Source organism: Medicago sativa, chromosome 6 (assembly GCF_051527215.1).
Source record: "Medicago sativa cultivar Bolivia chromosome 6, Bolivia_mono, whole genome shotgun sequence".
Classification (NCBI taxonomy): Eukaryota; Viridiplantae; Streptophyta; class Magnoliopsida; order Fabales; family Fabaceae; genus Medicago; species Medicago sativa.
In genome coordinates this window covers 101842445-101866510 of record NC_140754.1, presented here as the reverse complement: position 1 = coordinate 101866510, position 24066 = coordinate 101842445, and the positions used below count along the sequence as shown (strand labels likewise).

At 36.5% G+C, this 24066-nt stretch overlaps 2 long non-coding RNA genes across 2 annotated transcripts; both read left to right on the top strand.

The window, feature by feature from the left end:
* The first annotated feature begins 263 nt into the window (after nt 1–263).
* Nucleotides 264–2677, top strand: LOC146918789 (uncharacterized). Its single transcript, XR_015014369.1, has 2 exons — nt 264–740; nt 2492–2677. It is a non-coding gene; the product is annotated as an uncharacterized LOC146918789 (long non-coding RNA).
* A 3197-nt stretch (nt 2678–5874) lies between these two features.
* LOC146918788 (uncharacterized) lies at nt 5875–8140 on the top strand. The gene is made up of 2 exons (XR_015016391.1): nt 5875–6203; nt 7955–8140. It is a non-coding gene; the product is annotated as an uncharacterized LOC146918788 (long non-coding RNA).
* The last annotated feature ends 15926 nt before the right edge of the window (nt 8141–24066 follow it).

Genomic DNA, 24066 nt, shown 5'->3' with positions numbered 1-24066 from the left:
GTAAACAACATAGCTACGACTTCCATGGGATATTTTTGCATTTTTTAAAAATTCAGCCAAAATGGAGGTTAAGAAAATCTCCTCGTTAATTTGGGACATTACTCGTTTTCGACCCTTTTTTACTAGGAAGGCCATAATGTGGCCGATTTGCATTGAATCTTAGCGTGTGACAATTCGTTGGATAGGTAAACAACATAACTATGACTTCCATGGGATATTTTTGCATTCTCTAAAAATTCAGCCAAAATGGGTGTAACATCCCGCTCGTCAGCTAATGGAAATTTTACCTGTTAAATGTATCAGATGACTCAGGTTCATGGAAAGTGAGTATGGCGAAAATGTTAAGTACGAGGGAAGCTAATAGTATGTAATATTAGTCAGGTACGGATGTATGTATCAGTGTTAGGCAAACACGTGCTAAGACGGAAGGGCATTTAAGTAATTGCGCGCAAGGGAGTATATAAGTGATGTTGGCACCAAAATCTCTCATTTCCACTTCTCTTTCTCTCTCTAGGTTAAGAGAAGAGAATTCTCTCCTCCTTCTCTCTATAAGGCCGCCCCATCTCTCCCTCTCTGGACCATCAAAGCTTCCCAAAATCATGCAAATGGTGATCAAGCAAGGATCTTAGAAGCTTCATGAGAAAGAAACAACAAAGAGAAAGGATTGAACTTGGATTTTGGGCTAGGGTTTAAACTTGGGGAAAGCTTGGAGCTTGAGGAATCACAAGGAATATGTTAAGGTGAGTTCCATAGATAGATTACCATCCTTTGGGTTGTGTAATTTCATGTTTAAAGGATTGATTTATGTTTATGAGGGATTTAGAACCCTAATTGTACTTTTGATAAATTCTTGTCAATTGGATGTTAAAATTGCCATGAGATATGTTTAAATGAAGCTATATATATTGTTGGATGTATGGGTGCATTACAGGGTCCAATTGGTCGAATTTTGGGTCGAAAATGGCGAAAACCCGTAGCCGAAAGCACCGAAAACGCAAAAATTCGCAGCGCTGCGCCTGTACAAGGGCGCTAGGCGCCCACACACAGGGAGCCAGCGCTAGGCGCCCTACTCCTGGCGCCAGGCGCCCCAGACAGGACAACGTTCGCGTTGTTCTGCGCTCGGGTGCTTGGGGGCAGTCGCGTGGGGGTCCGTAGCGATCGTTTCGGTGTATTCTTGTACTGTTTTCATTTGTTTTTCTACTGGAACATATATGGTTTTATCAAATCTTAAGAACTTATAAACGGCTTGGAATTCGGGTTTCGGCACATTCGGTCTTTGGAAATTAATGAAAAATCTGTACACATCATCCATTGATCTTTGAATCAAAATCATGGCAATCTTAACATGAATGGAAAGAGTGAATCAAAAGAGTTTAAGTCGATATTATTCGGGTAGTAAGCACTAAGAAAGGGAATAACTTAGAGCCTCGACATAGTAGTCGAGAACTAGCAAGCTTAGCAAGAATTCTAGGATGTCAAGATGCGAAGTATATTATGTTCGCATATGATCGAGAATGATAGGACAAGTATGTTGAGATGTGGATAGGATAGTTTATCTCTCCTCTATGAATAAGATATTACAAGCATGAACAAGTATGATATTACCATTAATCGGATCGATTAAGGTTCCGAGGTAAACATGTATGCATAATTAGGTTTAACCTATACGAAAGACAAGACCATGATTAATATGTGTAGGTGACATGTCTCTTGCTATCCACATCAGGGGGATACAAGGGGTTCTCGTAATGAGAACGATTCAAGCCGTAAGGGACCCGCATGTCACTGAGTAAACAAGACGTAGGTGCTCGTGTCTCTTGTTATCCACGCCAGGGGGATACGGGAGGTTCTCGACCTAAGGGGAACGGTTTAAGCCGCAAGGGACCCGCACGACACCGAGGGAGTCCGATGTACGTACATCGGTCATGTATGGGATTGATCTCGGGGTTACTCCACTCGGGACTATCCGTAAAATGAATCAAGATAATAACTGATTGTTCAACGCTAACCTATGAATGAACTTAGATACGTTTATGTTTATTATGATTATGTTTAAGCTCATGGACGAGCCCATGTATGATTATGTTTAAGAACAAGAACAAGAGCAAGTTATGGATAGAACAAGTAAAGAATATGAAACCGTGACGAACTTAGGTTCCCCTAATCGTCCGGGTTAGATTTATGTCATGATTATGTTAGTTTAGGCCTTGATACGTAGATCGTATACTTGGCTATGCGGTCTTAGATTTTCCCCCCTCGACCGCCATGACATGTATAGGAAGTGAAGCCTATAACAAGTGAGGAAAGACTATGACGGCTCTAGTATGCACTCCCGTCTGAGTATGCAAGTCCCCACACACGTATAATCAACCGCCAGGTTGTAATGTAGACACGTGGTGACCGTAGGTTTCCCCTTGAGGTTGCCTATAGCCTAGGATTTAGGGGAACTCACTGAGACATTATGTCTCATCCCAATCCTTATTTGTTTCAGATAAACAGGATGATTATGCATGCTTGGAGCCGGATGGATATTACTTCAAGGGTTCGTTCGTAAAGCTGCAGGACGTTATGGACATCAAGGATGTATTTTTATGTATGGATGAGTTGTATGGTATTATGATTTATACGAACGTGACTTGATGTAAATATTATTCATTCGTAAAATTTTTATGTTGCACATTTTAATGTATCCAGTACTAATATTAACACACGTGCCAGACTTTCTAGATACGTCTGGTATGGGTGTTACAATTGGTATCAGAGCAGGTCGATTCAGACCGTGCCTTGGGTCATTAAAGTACAACTAAAGTAGTGGGACCATTGGGTTCCGGGTAAAAGTTCTAATTGTTGTTGTTAGTTGAGCCTGATCAACTCAATTTAGCATTCGACTATTGGAATGGATGCCTGAGAGCTGAATAGGACCCAGAAGGAATGATGTGCATTAGATTACTTGAGAAAATGAGATTTTTATGTAAATTATGTTTTTTTTTTCGGGAAACTAATTTTTAGAAATTACGCCAATAGCGAAAAATTTCACTAATAGCGAAACTGGGGCGAAAATTTTCAGTTTTTCCAAAAACTGTCATTTCGTCTCTAGGGCCTTAGTAGCTATTGGGGGTTGTTTTCACAATCTTTTATGTAACAAACACTCTCTATAACATCAAGTATTGGATGCACATCGCACCCTATGATTTCTAAGGAAGAAAAAGCATGGACAACTATTAACGGAATCAATCCGGTTCAAGGTAACATTAGAAGTTAACGTGGCAAGAGCTGGCGAAGAGCTTGGGTCAAGAGATTTAAGGTTTCAGCTCATGGAATGGATTAAGTGGATGCAAAGACATGAGATGGAAAGTAAAGTGGTAGAGAATTATGCGAAGTCACAAAATTTTCAGGTTTTATGAAGTCATGAGTACCCCCGGATCTATGTTTTGCTTAATTGAATTGCTTAAGCCCGTTAAGATGATGAATTCAAAAGTTTACAAGATTTTTGAAAGGTAGACACATATGTGCGATTGGAGTTGATGTTTATAGATTTTAAAAGAAATTTGCAGGTACCGGTTGTTACGACTCATGTAGAGTGGGCTAAACTCATCGGAACTAATGTTGGATGACACAGTTGTGTCGTCAACTTATTCCGTGATTTTAGAGAAACGACTGGGGCCAAACTTATTACGTTTTTATGTAAAGAGAAATCGTCAACACCAATGACTCGTATGTTAAATTAAAATGTTTTCTGAAAGAAATTAACGAGCAAGCATTCGTTTGATTACGCAAAACATAGTACGTGAGAATATAAGAATACAATAAAGTATGATCAAGAAAAGTATGTATGAATTTATGATAAGTCTACAATGGGAATTCAAGATTTTTCAGAAACAAGTTTATGTATGATAAGTATATGTTATGAGGTGAAATCAACCAGTGAGAATATAAGGTCCATCCCCAGGTAAAATAATATAGTAATGCGTCAAGTCTACCGTGAGATCCAATCTTGCAAAGTATTGTGAGGTGCATGTTTATGACAATGGTTGCCACATGGAAGGTTCAAGAAGATGATGCTCGTAAGGAAAAAGAATGTGAAGTATCAGTTGTCTCAATGGATTAGAGTATTAGTTAAGGTCAACTGGTGGGAATCAGAGTGGCGCAATGAAAGTTAATAGATAACGTTTCGGACCGTAACCATGGAACTTGAAAGTAAGAGTCTTCTTAAGAAGCATTATGGAGCAGGCGGGGAGTTTTCGAAATATTAAATAAGTAATGAGACCGATACAGTCAGTGAAGAATATATGCTATGATAAGAAAAATGCAAGTAAGAGTTGAAAGGTTCTTGCTTGTGACTCAAAGTAACGGCTGGATTATCAAGTGGGATAATCGGTGTCTGAAGAATGGTGCCATATGGGAAAAGGTAACCACAATTGAACATTAGCCGGATATGATGTTTCGAAGATCTAAGTTATTGTTCCTGGAACGAGGAGATGAAATGACGACATGTGAGATAAGGATCCTATATGATTTATGTTATGCAACTATGTGAGTCTCCAAGATATGTATGTAAGTCAAGAAAGCATAATAAGGAAGTTACTTTTGGAAGTTCAAGAATTTCATTATGGAAAGAGATACAAATCATGAGTGGTGCACAAAGGAATGTATACCCACTTATGTCAAATTTGTTAAATGATCACGATACTTGCTATGAAGATTTTGAACTATGATTTAAAAACTCCCAAATTTAAATGGGTATTGAGAGACTTGGAAACGAAATTGTTTTTAACATGATATTTTCTCACCAAAATTCTTTTAAAAGGTTATGCCTCTATTCGTTCCAAGAATCTGAATACTGATGTTTAGAAAATTTCTTAAAGCAAAGTGTTAGAACGAGTATCGTTATTATTTAACAAGAAGTGACAATTGAAAGTAAGCGAATGCTATGGAGAGAAAAAGGTGTTGAAGTAAACAACAAAGTTTTACGAGGTGCACAAGTATATGTTAAAAGTATTCAAATGCAAGAGGTCTAAGTCGGAAGTTTAAGAGCATGTAAGTTACAAGATGGGTTGATGAATGTCAGAAGTAGCGGTGCATATAAATTTTACTTCTCCATGATAAGTTATATGAGTTGCCATGAATTCGAATGCTAAGAGAATAGTTATGAGATCAGAAGATTTCTTAAGACTCTAAAAAGAGACAAGAGATTCGTAGAATTGTCAGGATAAGTAATGTCAGAATGAGGCACATGTCTCAAAGTACAATAAGTAAACTGATGTATGAATTATATGTTTAACCGATAAGATTATGTATGTATGAAAAGATGTTTTAAAGTTACAAGTAAGCACTGCAGGGCAAACCTGGTTTCTGGTAGGATTTCAGTTAAAAGGCAAATCCTGAGTGTTCATGTTTATGATAAGATACCTTTATGACTGATTTATGTTAAGTGAGTAAGGTGCGAGTCTGAGACAAGGAGTTATGTGTAGCAAGGTAAGTTCCAAGTCATGATATACTAAGATAACTCTAAGTTGAGTGATATTAAGATCAAGAAGGTTATGTTCAGTTACATGTGGGTTAAGAACAAGAGGAGGACATGATGCGTTAAACCCTTTGGATATGTATGAATGGAAAGATGTTTGATTCAGACTATAGATGATAAGATTTTTGTCATGAGGATTGGTAGTTGGTCTTTAAATTTCGAGGACGAAATTTCTTTAAGGGGGGTAGAGTGTAACATCCCACTCGTCAGCTAATGGAAATTTTACCTGTTAAATGTATCAGATGACTCAGGTTCATGGAAAGTGAGTATGGCGAAAATGTTAAGTACGAGGGAAGCTAATAGTATGTAATATTAGTCAGATACGGATGTATGTATCAGTGTTAGGCAAACACGTGCTAAGACGGAAGGGCATTTAAGTAATTGCGCGCAAGGGAGTATATAAGTGATGTTGGCACCAAAATCTCTCATTTCCACTTCTCTTTCTCTCTCTAGGTTAAGAGAAGAGAATTCTCTCCTCCTTCTCTCTATAAGGCCGCCCCATCTCTCCCTCTCTGGACCATCAAAGCTTCCCAAAATCATGCAAATGGTGATCAAGCAAGGATCTTAGAAGCTTCATGAGAAAGAAACAACAAAGAGAAAGGATTGAACTTGGATTTTGGGCTAGGGTTTAAACTTGGGGAAAGCTTGGAGCTTGAGGAATCACAAGGAATATGTTAAGGTGAGTTCCATAGATAGATTACCATCCTTTGGGTTGTGTAATTTCATGTTTAAAGGATTGATTTATGTTTATGAGGGATTTAGAACCCTAATTGTACTTTTGATAAATTCTTGTCAATTGGATGTTAAAATTGCCATGAGATATGTTTAAATGAAGCTATATATATTGTTGGATGTATGGGTGCATTACAGGGTCCAATTGGTCGAATTTTGGGTCGAAAATGGCGAAAACCCGTAGCCGAAAGCACCGAAAACGCGAAAATTCGCAGCGTTGCGCCTGTACAAGGGCGCTAGGCGCCCACACACAGGGAGCCAGCGCTAGGCGCCCTACTCCTGGCGCCAGGCGCCCCAGACAGGACAACGTTCGCGTTGTTCTGCGCTCGGGTGCTTGGGGGCAGTCGCGTGGGGGTCCGTAGCGATCGTTTCGGTGTATTCTTGTACTGTTTTCATTTGTTTTTCTACTGGAACATATATGGTTTTATCAAATCTTAAGAACTTATAAACGGCTTGGAATTCGGGTTTCGGCACATTCGGTCTTTGGAAATTAATGAAAAATCTGTACACATCATCCATTGATCTTTGAATCAAAATCATGGCAATCTTAACATGAATGGCAAGAGTGAATCAAAAGAGTTTAAGTCGATATTATTCGGGTAGTAAGCACTAAGAAAGGGAATAACTTAGAGCCTCGACATAGTAGTCGAGAACTAGCAAGCTTAGCAAGAATTCTAGGATGTCAAGATGCGAAGTATATTATGTTCGCATATGATCGAGAATGATAGGACAAGTATGTTGAGATGTGGATAGGATAGTTTATCTCTCCTCTATGAATAAGATATTACAAGCATGAACAAGTATGATATTACCATTAATCGGATCGATTAAGGTTCCGAGGTAAACATGTATGCATAATTAGGTTTAACCTATACGAAAGACAAGACCATGATTAATATGTGTAGGTGACATGTCTCTTGCTATCCACATCAGGGGGATACAAGGGGTTCTCGTAATGAGAACGATTCAAGCCGTAAGGGACCCGCATGTCACTGAGTAAACAAGACGTAGGTGCTCGTGTCTCTTGTTATCCACGCCAGGGGGATACGGGAGGTTCTCGACCTAAGGGGAACGGTTTAAGCCGCAAGGGACCCGCACGACACCGAGGGAGTCCGATGTACGTACATCGGTCATGTATGGGATTGATCTCGGGGTTACTCCACTCGGGACTATCCGTAAAATGAATCAAGATAATAACTGATTGTTCAACGCTAACCTATGAATGAACTTAGATACGTTTATGTTTATTATGATTATGTTTAAGCTCATGGACGAGCCCATGTATGATTATGTTTAAGAACAAGAACAAGAGCAAGTTATGGATAGAACAAGTAAAGAATATGAAACCGTGACGAACTTAGGTTCCCCTAATCGTCCGGGTTAGATTTATGTCATGATTATGTTAGTTTAGGCCTTGATACGTAGATCGTATACTTGGCTATGCGGTCTTAGATTTTCCCCCCTCGACCGCCATGACATGTATAGGAAGTGAAGCCTATAACAAGTGAGGAAAGACTATGACGGCTCTAGTATGCACTCCCGTCTGAGTATGCAAGTCCCCACACACGTATAATCAACCGCCAGGTTGTAATGTAGACACGTGGTGACCGTAGGTTTCCCCTTGAGGTTGCCTATAGCCTAGGATTTAGGGGAACTCACTGAGACATTATGTCTCATCCCAATCCTTATTTGTTTCAGATAAACAGGATGATTATGCATGCTTGGAGCCGGATGGATATTACTTCAAGGGTTCGTTCGTAAAGCTGCAGGACGTTATGGACATCAAGGATGTATTTTTATGTATGGATGAGTTGTATGGTATTATGATTTATACGAACGTGACTTGATGTAAATATTATTCATTCGTAAAATTTTTATGTTGCACATTTTAATGTATCCAGTACTAATATTAACACACGTGCCAGACTTTCTAGATACGTCTGGTATGGGTGTTACAATGGGGGTTAAGAAAATATCCTCGTTAATTTGGGACATTACTCGTTTTCGACCCTTTTTTAGTAGGAAGGCCATAATGTGGCCGATTTGCATTTGTCTTACTCCAATTTTTGACCTAAGGTCCCACTGACACATGTCCTCTGACCCGGAATATTCTGTCTTTTCAGTGAAAATTTTGGCAGAAAGGTATTTTAAAATACCTCATTTTTGTTCCGATTCGGGCCCTTTTCTCACTTTATTTTTATTATTAGTTTTTTTATTATTTCTATCTTTTATTTAATTTTATAATTTTTATTTTTATTTTCAATTTTTATTTTATCTTTTAATTAGTCATTTTTTTCATATTTTATTTTAGTCACTTTTATTTTATTGTCCAAGTAAAAAAAAACCAAAGTGTCAATGAGTCCAGAATTAAGTGTACAGGGGTCCAAAATATTTTTTCCTCCAAGTCATGCCATAATCAGTGCAGAGTCAAAACTTTCTTCCCATTTTTCATCAGGAACGCGTTTCATCATCAATACCTCTTCTCACTTTTTTTATTTATTAGTCTTATTTTATTAAACTTTTAGTTTTTATTTTTATCTTTCATTTTTATTCAGTCTTGATTTTTATATATTTTTTTTATTTTCCATTTTGCCATTTTATTTTTATTTTTTCGTTTAATTACTTCTTTAGGTTTTTATTAACTTTTTTAATGAGTCCAAAAATTGTCAAAAAATATAGTCTCAAGGTCCAATTTTTTTTTTCTTCCTTTCTCAAGTGTGCCACCAATCATGCCATTTTTACATGTCAACTCTCCCATTTGAAAATTCATTCAAATCACATTCCAAAACCATCAATCTCATTCAAATCCCCATCAAAGTGCATTAAACCAATTTTCCATTTTTCATCAACCTTAGAACCTATAAATAGAGCTCTCATCCTTCACAATTTCACACACCAAAAGTTCTCTTGAGTTGTCAAAGAACTTTTCTCTCTTCTCCCTCATTTAGCTTGTGTTGACGAGCTATTCTTTTCTTCTCCCTCTTTTTTTTGTCCCTTCGGAATTTTGTCCCTTCGGTAATTTTTGTCCCTCCGGTTGTCCCTTTCTTTTATTTTCTTGCATTTTATTCTTTTTAGCATTTTATTTTATTTCTATTTAGCATTTTAATTATTGTCATTTATTATCCAGCAATTAGAATGTATTTAGGTCCAATGTAAATATAAATGAGAAAAGTGTGTGTGTGTGTGTGTGTGTCTTTTATTTCTTTACCGCTTTATATATATCAAAAAATACAAAAAAAAATAGATTAGGGATTTTGTGGTGACCCAACGTCACTACAAAAATCCACGCGCTTTTATTTTTATTGCTCCGTTAGTTTAATTTTCATTTAATATTCCAAAACAACAAAAACATTCAAATAACAAAAATCACAAAAATATTTTCATAATAAACCTTGATTTTCAATCCAGTGATCGTTCTTTTTTATTTTATTTCTTAAGCAAACTTCAATCAATTTAATCATACCTTGAGTCCATTTTTCTTTCAATATAAAAAATACAAACCAATTCTCATTTGCCACATGACTTTTTATTTTAAAACTTTTTTTCAAAACCAATAAAAAACACAAAACAAATCAAACGTCATTTTTCTAACCCCGAACTACGAGGTTTTGATCCCTCACGGGTACGTAGGCAGAGGACACTCGTCCTTCCAAATCAATAAAATGTAGATAATTAGGTCTTCCTTTTTTAATCATTTCAAAGTTTCTTTTTTTTTTTAAAAAAAGCAAGCAAGTTTATAGTACAAAAAGTTAAATAAAATCAAGAGGTTCTCGTAGAGTACTACGAATATTTAGGGTGCTAATACCTTCCCTAAATATAACCAACCCCCGAACCTAAAATCTTTTCAAAATGGGGTGTTTGAACTTTTTTCCCTTTTTTCTTAATAAAATTAAATGTTCAGTCGTGAAATAACTAGTGAGTCAAAAAGCTAATCAAATAGCCTTGATCTCCGAAAAATGACGCGACAGCATTGAATCTTAGCGTGTGACAATTCGTTGGATAGGTAAACAACATAGCTACGACTTCCATGGGATATTTTTGCATTTTTTAAAAATTCAGCCAAAATGGAGGTTAAGAAAATCTCCTCGTTAATTTGGGACATTACTCGTTTTCGACCCTTTTTTACTAGGAAGGCCATAATGTGGCCGATTTGCATTGAATCTTAGCGTGTGACAATTCGTTGGATAGGTAAACAACATAACTACGACTTCCATGGGATATTTTTGCATTCTCTAAAAATTCAGCCAAAATGGGGGTTAAGAAAATATCCTCGTTAATTTGGGACATTACTCGTTTTCGACCCTTTTTTAGTAGGAAGGCCATAATGTAGCCGATTTGCATTGAATCTTAGCGTGTGACAATTCGTTGGATAGGTAAACAACATAACTACGACTTCCATGGGATATTTTTGCATTCTCTAAAAATTCAGCCAAAATGGAGGTTAAGAAAATCCCCTCGTTAATTTAGGACATTACTCGTTTTCGACCCTTTTTTATAAGGAAGGCCATAAAGTGGCCGGTTTGTATTGAATCTTAGCATGGGACAATTCGTTGGATAAGTAAACAACATAGCTACGACTTCCATGGGATATTTTTGCATTTTTTAAAAATTCAGCCAAAATGGAGGTTAAGATAATCTCCTCGTTAATTTGGGACATTACTCGTTTTCGACCCTTTTTTACTAGGAAGGCCATAATGTGGCCGATTTGCATTGAATCTTAGCGTGTGACAATTCGTTGGATAGGTAAACAACATAACTATGACTTCCATGGGATATTTTTGCATTCTCTAAAAATTCAGCCAAAATGGGGGTTAAGAAAATATCCTCGTTAATTTGGGACATTACTCGTTTTCGACCCTTTTTTATAAGGAAGGCCATAAAGTGGCCGGTTTGTATTGAATCTTAGCATGGGACAATTCGTTGGATAGGTAAACAACATAGCTACGACTTCCATGGGATATTTTTGCATTTTTTAAAAATTCAGCCAAAATGGAGGTTAAGAAAATCTCCTCGTTAATTTGGGACATTACTCGTTTTCGACCCTTTTTTAGTAGGAAGGCCATAATGTGGCCGATTTGCATTTGTCTTACTCCAATTTTTGACCTAAGGTCCCACTGACACATGTCCTCTGACCCGGAATATTCTGTCTTTTCAGTGAAAATTTTGGCAGAAAGGTATTTTAAAATACCTCATTTTTGTTCCGATTCGGGCCCTTTTCTCACTTTATTTTTATTATTAGTTTTTTTATTATTTCTATCTTTTATTTAATTTTATAATTTTTATTTTTATTTTCAATTTTTATTTTATCTTTTAATTAGTCATTTTTTTCATATTTTATTTTAGTCACTTTTATTTTATTGTCCAAGTAAAAAAAAACCAAAGTGTCAATGAGTCCAGAATTAAGTGTACAGGGGTCCAAAATATTTTTTCCTCCAAGTCATGCCATAATCAGTGCAGAGTCAAAACTTTCTTCCCATTTTTCATCAGGAACGCGTTTCATCATCAATACCTCTTCTCACTTTTTTTATTTATTAGTCTTATTTTATTAAACTTTTAGTTTTTATTTTTATCTTTCATTTTTATTCAGTCTTGATTTTTATATATTTTTTTTATTTTCCATTTTGCCATTTTATTTTTATTTTTTCGTTTAATTACTTCTTTAGGTTTTTATTAACTTTTTTAATGAGTCCAAAAATTGTCAAAAAATATAGTCTCAAGGTCCAATTTTTTTTTTCTTCCTTTCTCAAGTGTGCCACCAATCATGCCATTTTTACATGTCAACTCTCCCATTTGAAAATTCATTCAAATCACATTCCAAAACCATCAATCTCATTCAAATCCCCATCAAAGTGCATTAAACCAATTTTCCATTTTTCATCAACCTTAGAACCTATAAATAGAGCTCTCATCCTTCACAATTTCACACACCAAAAGTTCTCTTGAGTTGTCAAAGAACTTTTCTCTCTTCTCCCTCATTTAGCTTGTGTTGACGAGCTATTCTTTTCTTCTCCCTCTTTTTTTTGTCCCTTCGGAATTTTGTCCCTTCGGTAATTTTTGTCCCTCCGGTTGTCCCTTTCTTTTATTTTCTTGCATTTTATTCTTTTTAGCATTTTATTTTATTTCTATTTAGCATTTTAATTATTGTCATTTATTATCCAGCAATTAGAATGTATTTAGGTCCAATGTAAATATAAATGAGAAAAGTGTGTGTGTGTGTGTGTGTGTCTTTTATTTCTTTACCGCTTTATATATATCAAAAAATACAAAAAAAAATAGATTAGGGATTTTGTGGTGACCCAACGTCACTACAAAAATCCACGCGCTTTTATTTTTATTGCTCCGTTAGTTTAATTTTCATTTAATATTCCAAAACAACAAAAACATTCAAATAACAAAAATCACAAAAATATTTTCATAATAAACCTTGATTTTCAATCCAGTGATCGTTCTTTTTTATTTTATTTCTTAAGCAAACTTCAATCAATTTAATCATACCTTGAGTCCATTTTTCTTTCAATATAAAAAATACAAACCAATTCTCATTTGCCACATGACTTTTTATTTTAAAACTTTTTTTCAAAACCAATAAAAAACACAAAACAAATCAAACGTCATTTTTTTAACCCCGAACTACGAGGTTTTGATCCCTCACGGGTACGTAGGCAGAGGACACTCGTCCTTCCAAATCAATAAAATGTAGATAATTAGGTCTTCCTTTTTTAATCATTTCAAAGTTTCTTTTTTTTTTTAAAAAAAGCAAGCAAGTTTATAGTACAAAAAGTTAAATAAAATCAAGAGGTTCTCGTAGAGTACTACGAATATTTAGGGTGCTAATACCTTCCCTAAATATAACCAACCCCCGAACCTAAAATCTTTTCAAAATGGGGTGTTTGAACTTTTTTCCCTTTTTTCTTAATAAAATTAAATGTTCAGTCGTGAAATAACTAGTGAGTCAAAAAGCTAATCAAATAGCCTTGATCTCCGAAAAATGACGCGACAGCATTGAATCTTAGCGTGTGACAATTCGTTGGATAGGTAAACAACATAACTACGACTTCCATGGGATATTTTTGCATTTTTTAAAAATTCAGCCAAAATGGAGGTTAAGAAAATCTCCTCGTTAATTTGGGACATTACTCGTTTTCGACCCTTTTTTACTAGGAAGGCCATAATGTGGCCGATTTGCATTGAATCTTAGCGTGTGACAATTCGTTGGATAGGTAAACAACATAACTACGACTTCCATGGGATATTTTTGCATTCTCTAAAAATTCAGCCAAAATGGGGGTTAAGAAAATATCCTCGTTAATTTGGGACATTACTCGTTTTCGACCCTTTTTTAGTAGGAAGGCCATAATGTAGCCGATTTGCATTGAATCTTAGCGTGTGACAATTCGTTGGATAGGTAAACAACATAACTACGACTTCCATGGGATATTTTTGCATTCTCTAAAAATTCAGCCAAAATGGAGGTTAAGAAAATCCCCTCGTTAATTTAGGACATTACTCGTTTTCGACCCTTTTTTATAAGGAAGGCCATAAAGTGGCCGGTTTGTATTGAATCTTAGCATGGGACAATTCGTTGGATAAGTAAACAACATAGCTACGACTTCCATGGGATATTTTTGCATTTTTTAAAAATTCAGCCAAAATGGAGGTTAAGATAATCTCCTCGTTAATTTGGGACATTACTCGTTTTCGACCCTTTTTTACTAGGAAGGCCATAATGTGGCCGATTTGCATTGAATCTTAGCGTGTGACAATTCGTTGGATAGGTAAACAACATAACTATGACTTCCATGGGATATTTTTGCATTCTCTAAAAATTCAGCCAAAATGGGGGTTAAGAAAATATCCTCGTTAATTTGGGACATTACTCGTTTTCGACCCTTTTTTATAAGGAAGGCCATAAAGTGGCCGGTTTGTATTGAATCTTAGCATGGGACAATTCGTTGGATAGGTAAACAACATAGCTACGACTTCCATGGGATATTTTTGCATTTTTTAAAAATTCAGCCAAAATGGAGGTTAAGAAAATCTCGTTAATTTGGGACATTACTCGTTTTCGACCCTTTTTTACTAGGAAGGCCATAATGTGGCCGATTTGCATTGAATCTTAGCGTGTGACAATTCGTTGGATAGGTAAACAACATAACTATGACTTCCATGGGATATTTTTGCATTCTCTAAAAATTCAGCCAAAATGGGGGTTAAGAAAATATCCTCGTTAATTTGGGACATTACTCGTTTTCGACCCTTTTATAGTAGGAAGGCCATAATGTGGCCGATTTGATTTGAATCTTAGCGTGTGACAATTCGTTGGATAGGTAAACAGCATAACTACGACTTCCATGGGATATTTTTGCATTCTCTAAAAATTCAGCCAAAATGGGGGTTAAGAAAATATCCTCGTTAATTTGGGACATTACTCGTTTTCGACCCTTTTTTAGTAGGAAGGCCATAATGTAGCCGATTTGCATTGAATCTTAGCGTGTGACAATTCGTTGGATAGGTAAACAACATAACTACGACTTCCATGGGATATTTTTGCATTCTCTAAAAATTCAGCCAAAATGGAGGTTAAGAAAATCCCCTCGTTAATTTAGGACATTACTCGTTTTCGACCCTTTTTTATAAGGAAGGCCTTAAAGTGGCCGGTTTGTATTGAATCTTAGCATGGGACAATTCGTTGGATAAGTAAACAACATAGCTACGACTTCCATGGGATATTTTTGCATTTTTTAAAAATTCAGCCAAAATGGAGGTTAAGATAATCTCCTCGTTAATTTGGGACATTACTCGTTTTCGACCCTTTTTTACTAGGAAGGCCATAATGTGGCCGATTTGCATTGAATCTTAGCGTGTGACAATTCGTTGGATAGGTAAACAACATAACTATGACTTCCATGGGATATTTTTGCATTCTCTAAAAATTCAGCCAAAATGGGGGTTAAGAAAATATCCTCGTTAATTTGGGACATTACTCGTTTTCGACCCTTTTTTAGTAGGAAGGCCATAATGTGGCCGATTTGCATTGAATCTTAGCGTGTGACAATTCGTTGGATAGGTAAACAACATAACTACGACTTCCATGGGATATTTTTGCATTCTCTAAAAATTCAGCCAAAATGGGGGTTAAGAAAATATCCTCGTTAATTTGGGACATTACTCGTTATCGACCCTTTTTTAGTAGGAAGGCCATAATGTAGCCGATTTGCATTGAATCTTAGCGTGTGACAATTCGTTGGATAGGTAAACAACATAACTACGACTTCCATGGGATATTTTTGCATTCTCTAAAAATTCAGCCAAAATGGAGGTTAAGAAAATCCCCTCGTAAATTTAGGACATTACTCGTTTTCGACCCTTTTTTATAAGGAAGGCCATAAAGTGGCCGGTTTGTATTGAATCTTAGCATGGGACAATTTGTTGGATAGGTAAACAACATAGCTACGACTTCCATGGGATATTTTTGCATTCTCTAAAAATTCAGCCAAAATGGGGGTTAAGAAAATATCCTCGTTAATTTGGGACATTACTCGTTATCGACCCTTTTTTAGTAGGAAGGCCATAATGTAGCCGATTTGCATTGAATCTTAGCGTGTGACAATTCGTTGGATAGGTAAACAACATAACTACGACTTCCATGGGATTTTTTTGCATTCTCTAAAAATTCAGCCAAAATGGAGGTTAAGAAAATCTCCTCGTTAATTTGGGACATTACTCGTTTTCGACCCTTCTTTACTAGGAAGGCCATAATGTGGCATATTTGCATTGAATCTTAGCGTGTGACAATTCGTTGGATAGGTAAACAACATAACTACGACTTCCATGGGATATTTTTGCATTCTCTAAAAATTCAGCCAAAATGGCGGTTTAGAAAATCCCCTCGTTAATTTAGGACATTACTCGTTTTCGACCCTTTTTTATAAGGAAGGCCATAAAGTGGCCGGTTTTTATTGAATCTTAGCATGGGACAATTCGTTGGATAGGTAAACAACATAGCTACGACTTCCATGGGATATTTTTGCATTTTTTAAAAATTCAGCCAAAATGGAGGTTAAGAAAATCTCCTCGTTAATTTGGGACATTACTCGTTTTCGACCCTTTTTTACTAGGAAGGCCATAATGTGGCCGATTTGCGTTGAATCTTAGCGTGTGACAATTCGTTGGATAAGTAAACAACATAACTATGACTTCCATGGGATATTTTTGCATTCTCTAAAAATTCAGCCAAAATGGGGGTTAAGAAAATATCCTCGTTAATTTGGGACATTACTCGTTTTCGACCCTTTTTTAGTAGGAAGGCCATAATGTGGCCGATTTGCATTGAATCTTAGCGTGTGACAATTCGTTGGATAGGTAAACAACATAACTACGACTTCCATGGGATATTTTTGCATTCTCTAAAAATTCAGCCAAAATGGGGGTTAAGAAAATATCCTCGTTAATTTGGGACATTACTCGTTTTCGACCCTTTTTTATAAGGAAGGCCATAAAGTGGCCGGTTTGTTTTGAATCTTAGCATGGGACAATTCGTTGGATAGGTAAACAACATAGCTACGACTTCCATGGGATATTTTTGGATTTTTTAAAAATTCAGCCAAAATGGAGGTTAAGAAAATCTCCTCGTTAATTTGGGACATTACTCGTTTTCGACCCTTTTTTACTAGGAAGGCCATAATGTGGCCGATTTGCATTGAATCTTAGCGTGTGACAATTCGTTGGATTGGTAAACAACATAACTATGACTTCCATGGGATATTTTTGCATTCTCTAAAAATTCAGCCAAAATGGGGGTTAAGAAAATATCCTCGTTAATTTGGGATATTACTCGTTTTCGACCCTTTTTTAGTAGGAAGGCCATAATGTGGCCGATTTGCATTGAATCTAAGCGTGTGACAATTCGTTGGATAGGTAAACAACATAACTACGACTTCCATGGGATATTTTTGCATTCTCTAAAAATTCAGCCAAAATGGAGGTTAAGAAAATCCCCTCGTTAATTTAGGACATTACTCGTTTTCGACCCTTTTTTATAAGGAAAGCCATAAAGTGGCCGGTTTGTATTGAATCTGAGCATGGGACAATTCGTTGGATAGGTAAACAACATAGCTACGACTTCCATGGGATATTTTTGCATTCTCTAAAAATTCAGCCAAAATGGGGGTTAAGAAAATATCCTCGTTAATTTGGGACATTACTCGTTATCGACCCTTTTTTAGTAGGAAGGCCATAATGTAGCCGATTTGCATTGAATCTTAGCGTGTGACAATTCGTTGGATAGGTAAACAACATAACTACGACTTCCATGGGATTTTTTTGCATTCTCTAAAAATTCAGCCAAAATGGAGGTTAAGAAAATCTCCTCGTTAATTTGGGACATTACTCGTTTTCGACCCTTCTTTACTAGGAAGGCCATAATGTGGCATATTTGCATTGAATCTTAGCGTGTGACAATTCGTTGGATAGGTAAACAACATAACTACGACTTCCATGGGATATTTTTGCATTCTCTAAAAATTCAGCCAAAATGGCGGTTTAGAAAATCCCCTCGTTAATTTAGGACATTACTCGTTTTCGACCCTTTTTTATAAGGAAGGCCATAAAGCGGCCGGTTTTTATTGAATCTTAGCATGGGACAATTCGTTGGATAGGTAAACAACATAGCTACGACTTCCATGGGATATTTTTGCATTTTTTAAAAATTCAGCCAAAATGGAGGTTAAGAAAATCTCCTCGTTAATTTGGGACATTACTCGTTTTCGACCCTTTTTTACTAGGAAGGCCATAATGTGGCCGATTTGCGTTGAATCTTAGCGTGTGACAATTCGTTGGATAAGTAAACAACATAACTATGACTTCCATGGGATATTTTTGCATTCTCTAAAAATTCAGCCAAAATGGGGGTTAAGAAAATATCCTCGTTAATTTGGGACATTACTCGTTTTCGACCCTTTTTTAGTAGGAAGGCCATAATGTGGCCGATTTGCATTGAATCTTAGCGTGTGACAATTCGTTGGATAGGTAAACAACATAACTACGACTTCCATGGGATATTTTTGCATTCTCTAAAAATTCAGCCAAAATGGGGGTTAAGAAAATATCCTCGTTAATTTGGGACATTACTCGTTTTCGACCCTTTTTTATAAGGAAGGCCATAAAGTGGCCGGTTTGTATTGAATCTTAGCATGGGACAATTCGTTGGATAGGTAAACAACATAGCTACGACTTCCATGGGATATTTTTGGATTTTTTAAAAATTCAGCCAAAATGGAGGTTAAGAAAATCTCCTCGTTAATTTGGGACATTACTCGTTTTCGACCCTTTTTTACTAGGAAGGCCATAATGTGGCCGATTTGCATTGAATCTTAGCGTGTGACAATTCGTTGGATTGGTAAACAACATAACTATGACTTCCATGGGATATTTTTGCATTCTCTAAAAATTCAGCCAAAATGGGGGTTAAGAAAATATCCTCGTTAATTTGGGATATTACTCGTTTTCGACCCTTTTTTAGTAGGAAGGCCATAATGTGGCCGATTTGCATTGAATCTAAGCGTGTGACAATTCGTTGGATAGGTAAACAACATAACTACGACTTCCATGGGATATTTTTGCATTCTCTAAAAATTCAGCCAAAATGGAGGTTAAGAAAATCCCCTCGTTAATTTAGGACATTACTCGTTTTCGACCCTTTTTTATAAGGAAAGCCATAAAGTGGCCGGTTTGTATTGAATCTGAGCATGGGACAATTCGTTGGATAGGTAAACAACATAGCTACGACTTCCATGGGATATTTTTGCATTTTTTAAAAATTCAGCCAAAATGGAGGTTAAGAAAATCTCCTCGTTAATTTGGCACATTACTCGTTTTCGACCCTTTTTTACTAGGAAGGCCATAATGTGGCCGATTTGCATTGAATCTTAGCGTGTGACAATTCGTTGGATAGGTAAACAACATAACTATGACTTCCATGGGATATTTTTGCATTCTCTAAAAATTCAGCCAAAATGGGGGTTAAGAAAATATCCTCGTTAATTTGGGACATTACTCGTTTTCGACCCTTTTTTAGTAGGAAGGCCATAATGTGGCCGATTTGCATTGAATCTTAGCGTGTGACAATTCGTTGGATAGGTAAACAACATAACTACGACTTCCATGGGATATTTATGCATTCTCTAAAAATTCAGCCAAAATGGAGGTTAAGAAAATCCCCTCGTTAATTTAGGACATTACTCGTTTTCGACCCTTTTTTATAAGGAAGGCCATAAAGTGGCCGGTTTGTATTGAATCTTAGCATGGGACAATTCGTTGGATAAGTAAACAACATAGCTACGACTTCCATGGGATATTTTTGCATTTTTTAAAAATTCAGCCAAAATGGAGGTTAAGATAATCTCCTCGTTAATTTGGCACATTACTCGTTTTCGACCCTTTTTTACTAGGAAGGCCATAATGTGGCCGATTTGCATTGAATCTTAGCGTGTGACAATTCGTTGGATAGGTAAACAACATAACTATGACTTCCATGGGATATTTTTGCATTCTCTAAAAATTCAGCCAAAATGGGGGTTAAGAAAATATCCTCGTTAATTTGGGACATTACTCGTTTTCGACCCTTCTTTACTAGGAAGGCCATAATGTGGCATATTTGCATTGAATCTTAGCGTGTGACAATTCGTTGGATAGGTAAACAACATAACTACGACTTCCATGGGATATTTTTGCATTCTCTAAAAATTCAGCCAAAATGGCGGTTTAGAAAATCCCCTCGTTAATTTAGGACATTACTCGTTTTCGACCCTTTTTTATAAGGAAGGCCATAAAGTGGCCGGTTTTTATTGAATCTTAGCATGGGACAATTCGTTGGATAGGTAAACAACATAGCTACGACTTCCATGGGATATTTTTGCATTTTTTAAAAATTCAGCCAAAATGGAGGTTAAGAAAATCTCCTCGTTAATTTGGGACATTACTCGTTTTCGACCCTTTTTTACTAGGAAGGCCATAATGTGGCCGATTTGCGTTGAATCTTAGCGTGTGACAATTCGTTGGATAAGTAAACAACATAACTATGACTTCCATGGGATATTTTTGCATTCTCTAAAAATTCAGCCAAAATGGGGGTTAAGAAAATATCCTCGTTAATTTGGGACATTACTCGTTTTCGACCCTTTTTTAGTAGGAAGGCCATAATGTGGCCGATTTGCATTGAATCTTAGCGTGTGACAATTCGTTGGATAGGTAAACAACATAACTACGACTTCCATGGGATATTTTTGCATTCTCTAAAAATTCAGCCAAAATGGGGGTTAAGAAAATATCCTCGTTAATTTGGGACATTACTCGTTTTCGACCCTTTTTTATAAGGAAGGCCATAAAGTGGCCGGTTTGTATTGAATCTTAGCATGGGACAATTCGTTGGATAGGTAAACAACATAGCTACGACTTCCATGGGATATTTTTGGATTTTTTAAAAATTCAGCCAAAATGGAGGTTAAGAAAATCTCCTCGTTAATTTGGGACATTACTCGTTTTCGACCCTTTTTTACTAGGAAGGCCATAATGTGGCCGATTTGCATTGAATCTTAGCGTGTGACAATTCGTTGGATTGGTAAACAACATAACTATGACTTCCATGGGATATTTTTGCATTCTCTAAAAATTCAGCCAAAATGGGGGTTAAGAAAATATCCTCGTTAATTTGGGATATTACTCGTTTTCGACCCTTTTTTAGTAGGAAGGCCATAATGTGGCCGATTTGCATTGAATCTAAGCGTGTGACAATTCATTGGATAGGTAAACAACATAACTACGACTTCCATGGGATATTTTTGCATTCTCTAAAAATTCAGCCAAAATGGAGGTTAAGAAAATCCCCTCGTTAATTTAGGACATTACTCGTTTTCGACCCTTTTTTATAAGGAAAGCCATAAAGTGGCCGGTTTGTATTGAATCTGAGCATGGGACAATTCGTTGGATAGGTAAACAACATAGCTACGACTTCCATGGGATATTTTTGCATTTTTTAAAAATTCAGCCAAAATGGAGGTTAAGAAAATCTCCTCGTTAATTTGGCACATTACTCGTTTTCGACCCTTTTTTACTAGGAAGGCCATAATGTGGCCGATTTGCATTGAATCTTAGCGTGTGACAATTCGTTGGATAGGTAAACAACATAACTATGACTTCCATGGGATATTTTTGCATTCTCTAAAAATTCAGCCAAAATGGGGGTTAAGAAAATATCCTCGTTAATTTGGGACATTACTCGTTTTCGACCCTTTTTTAGTAGGAAGGCCATAATGTGGCCGATTTGCATTGAATCTTAGCGTGTGACAATTCGTTGGATAGGTAAACAACATAACTACGACTTCCATGGGATATTTATGCATTCTCTAAAAATTCAGCCAAAATGGAGGTTAAGAAAATCCCCTCGTTAATTTAGGACATTACTCGTTTTCGACCCTTTTTTATAAGGAAGGCCATAAAGTGGCCGGTTTGTATTGAATCTTAGCATGGGACAATTCGTTGGATAAGTAAACAACATAGCTACGACTTCCATGGGATATTTTTGCATTTTTTAAAAATTCAGCCAAAATGGAGGTTAAGATAATCTCCTCGTTAATTTGGCACATTACTCGTTTTCGACCCTTTTTTACTAGGAAGGCCATAATGTGGCCGATTTGCATTGAATCTTAGCGTGTGACAATTCGTTGGATAGGTAAACAACATAACTATGACTTCCATGGGATATTTTTGCATTCTCTAAAAATTCAGCCAAAATGGGGGTTAAGAAAATATCCTCGTTAATTTGGGACATTACTCGTTTTCGACCCTTCTTTACTAGGAAGGCCATAATGTGGCATATTTGCATTGAATCTTAGCGTGTGACAATTCGTTGGATAGGTAAACAACATAACTACGACTTCCATGGGATATTTTTGCATTCTCTAAAAATTCAGCCAAAATGGCGGTTTAGAAAATCCCCTCGTTAATTTAGGACATTACTCGTTTTCGACCCTTTTTTATAAGGAAGGCCATAAAGTGGCCGGTTTTTATTGAATCTTAGCATGGGACAATTCGTTGGATAGGTAAACAACATAGCTACGACTTCCATGGGATATTTTTGCATTTTTTAAAAATTCAGCCAAAATGGAGGTTAAGAAAATCTCCTCGTTAATTTGGGACATTACTCGTTTTCGACCCTTTTTTATAAGGAAAGCCATAAAGTGGCCGGTTTGTATTGAATCTGAGCATGGGACAATTCGTTGGATAGGTAAACAACATAGCTACGACTTCCATGGGATATTTTTGCATTTTTTAAAAATTCAGCCAAAATGGAGGTTAAGAAAATCTCCTCGTTAATTTGGCACATTACTCGTTTTCGACCCTTTTTTACTAGGAAGGCCATAATGTGGCCGATTTGCATTGAATCTTAGCGTGTGACAATTCGTTGGATAGGTAAACAACATAACTATGACTTCCATGGGATATTTTTGCATTCTCTAAAAATTCAGCCAAAATGGGGGTTAAGAAAATATCCTCGTTAATTTGGGACATTACTCGTTTTCGACCCTTTTTTAGTAGGAAGGCCATAATGTGGCCGATTTGCATTGAATCTTAGCGTGTGACAATTCGTTGGATAGGTAAACAACATAACTACGACTTCCATGGGATATTTATGCATTCTCTAAAAATTCAGCCAAAATGGAGGTTAAGAAAATCCCCTCGTTAATTTAGGACATTACTCGTTTTCGACCCTTTTTTATAAGGAAGGCCATAAAGTGGCCGGTTTGTATTGAATCTTAGCATGGGACAATTCGTTGGATAAGTAAACAACATAGCTACGACTTCCATGGGATATTTTTGCATTTTTTAAAAATTCAGCCAAAATGGAGGTTAAGATAATCTCCTCGTTAATTTGGCACATTACTCGTTTTCGACCCTTTTTTACTAGGAAGGCCATAATGTGGCCGATTTGCATTGAATCTTAGCGTGTGACAATTCGTTGGATAGGTAAACAACATAACTATGACTTCCATGGGATATTTTTGCATTCTCTAAAAATTCAGCCAAAATGGGGGTTAAGAAAATATCCTCGTTAATTTGGGACATTACTCGTTTTCGACCCTTCTTTACTAGGAAGGCCATAATGTGGCATATTTGCATTGAATCTTAGCGTGTGACAATTCGTTGGATAGGTAAACAACATAACTACGACTTCCATGGGATATTTTTGCATTCTCTAAAAATTCAGCCAAAATGGCGGTTTAGAAAATCCCCTCGTTAATTTAGGACATTACTCGTTTTCGACCCTTTTTTATAAGGAAGGCCATAAAGTGGCCGGTTTTTATTGAATCTTAGCATGGGACAATTCGTTGGATAGGTAAACAACATAGCTACGACTTCCATGGGATATTTTTGCATTTTTTAAAAATTCAGCCAAAATGGAGGTTAAGAAAATCTCCTCGTTAATTTGGGACATTACTCGTTTTCGACCCTTTTTTACTAGGAAGGCCATAATGTGGCCGATTTGCGTTGAATCTTAGCGTGTGACAATTCGTTGGATAAGTAAACAACATAACTATGACTTCCATGGGATATTTTTGCATTCTCTAAAAATTCAGCCAAAATGGGGGTTAAGAAAATATCCTCGTTAATTTGGGACATTACTCGTTTTCGACCCTTTTTTAGTAGGAAGGCCATAATGTGGCCGATTTGCATTGAATCTTAGCGTGTGACAATTCGTTGGATAGGTAAACAACATAACTACGACTTCCATGGGATATTTTTGCATTCTCTAA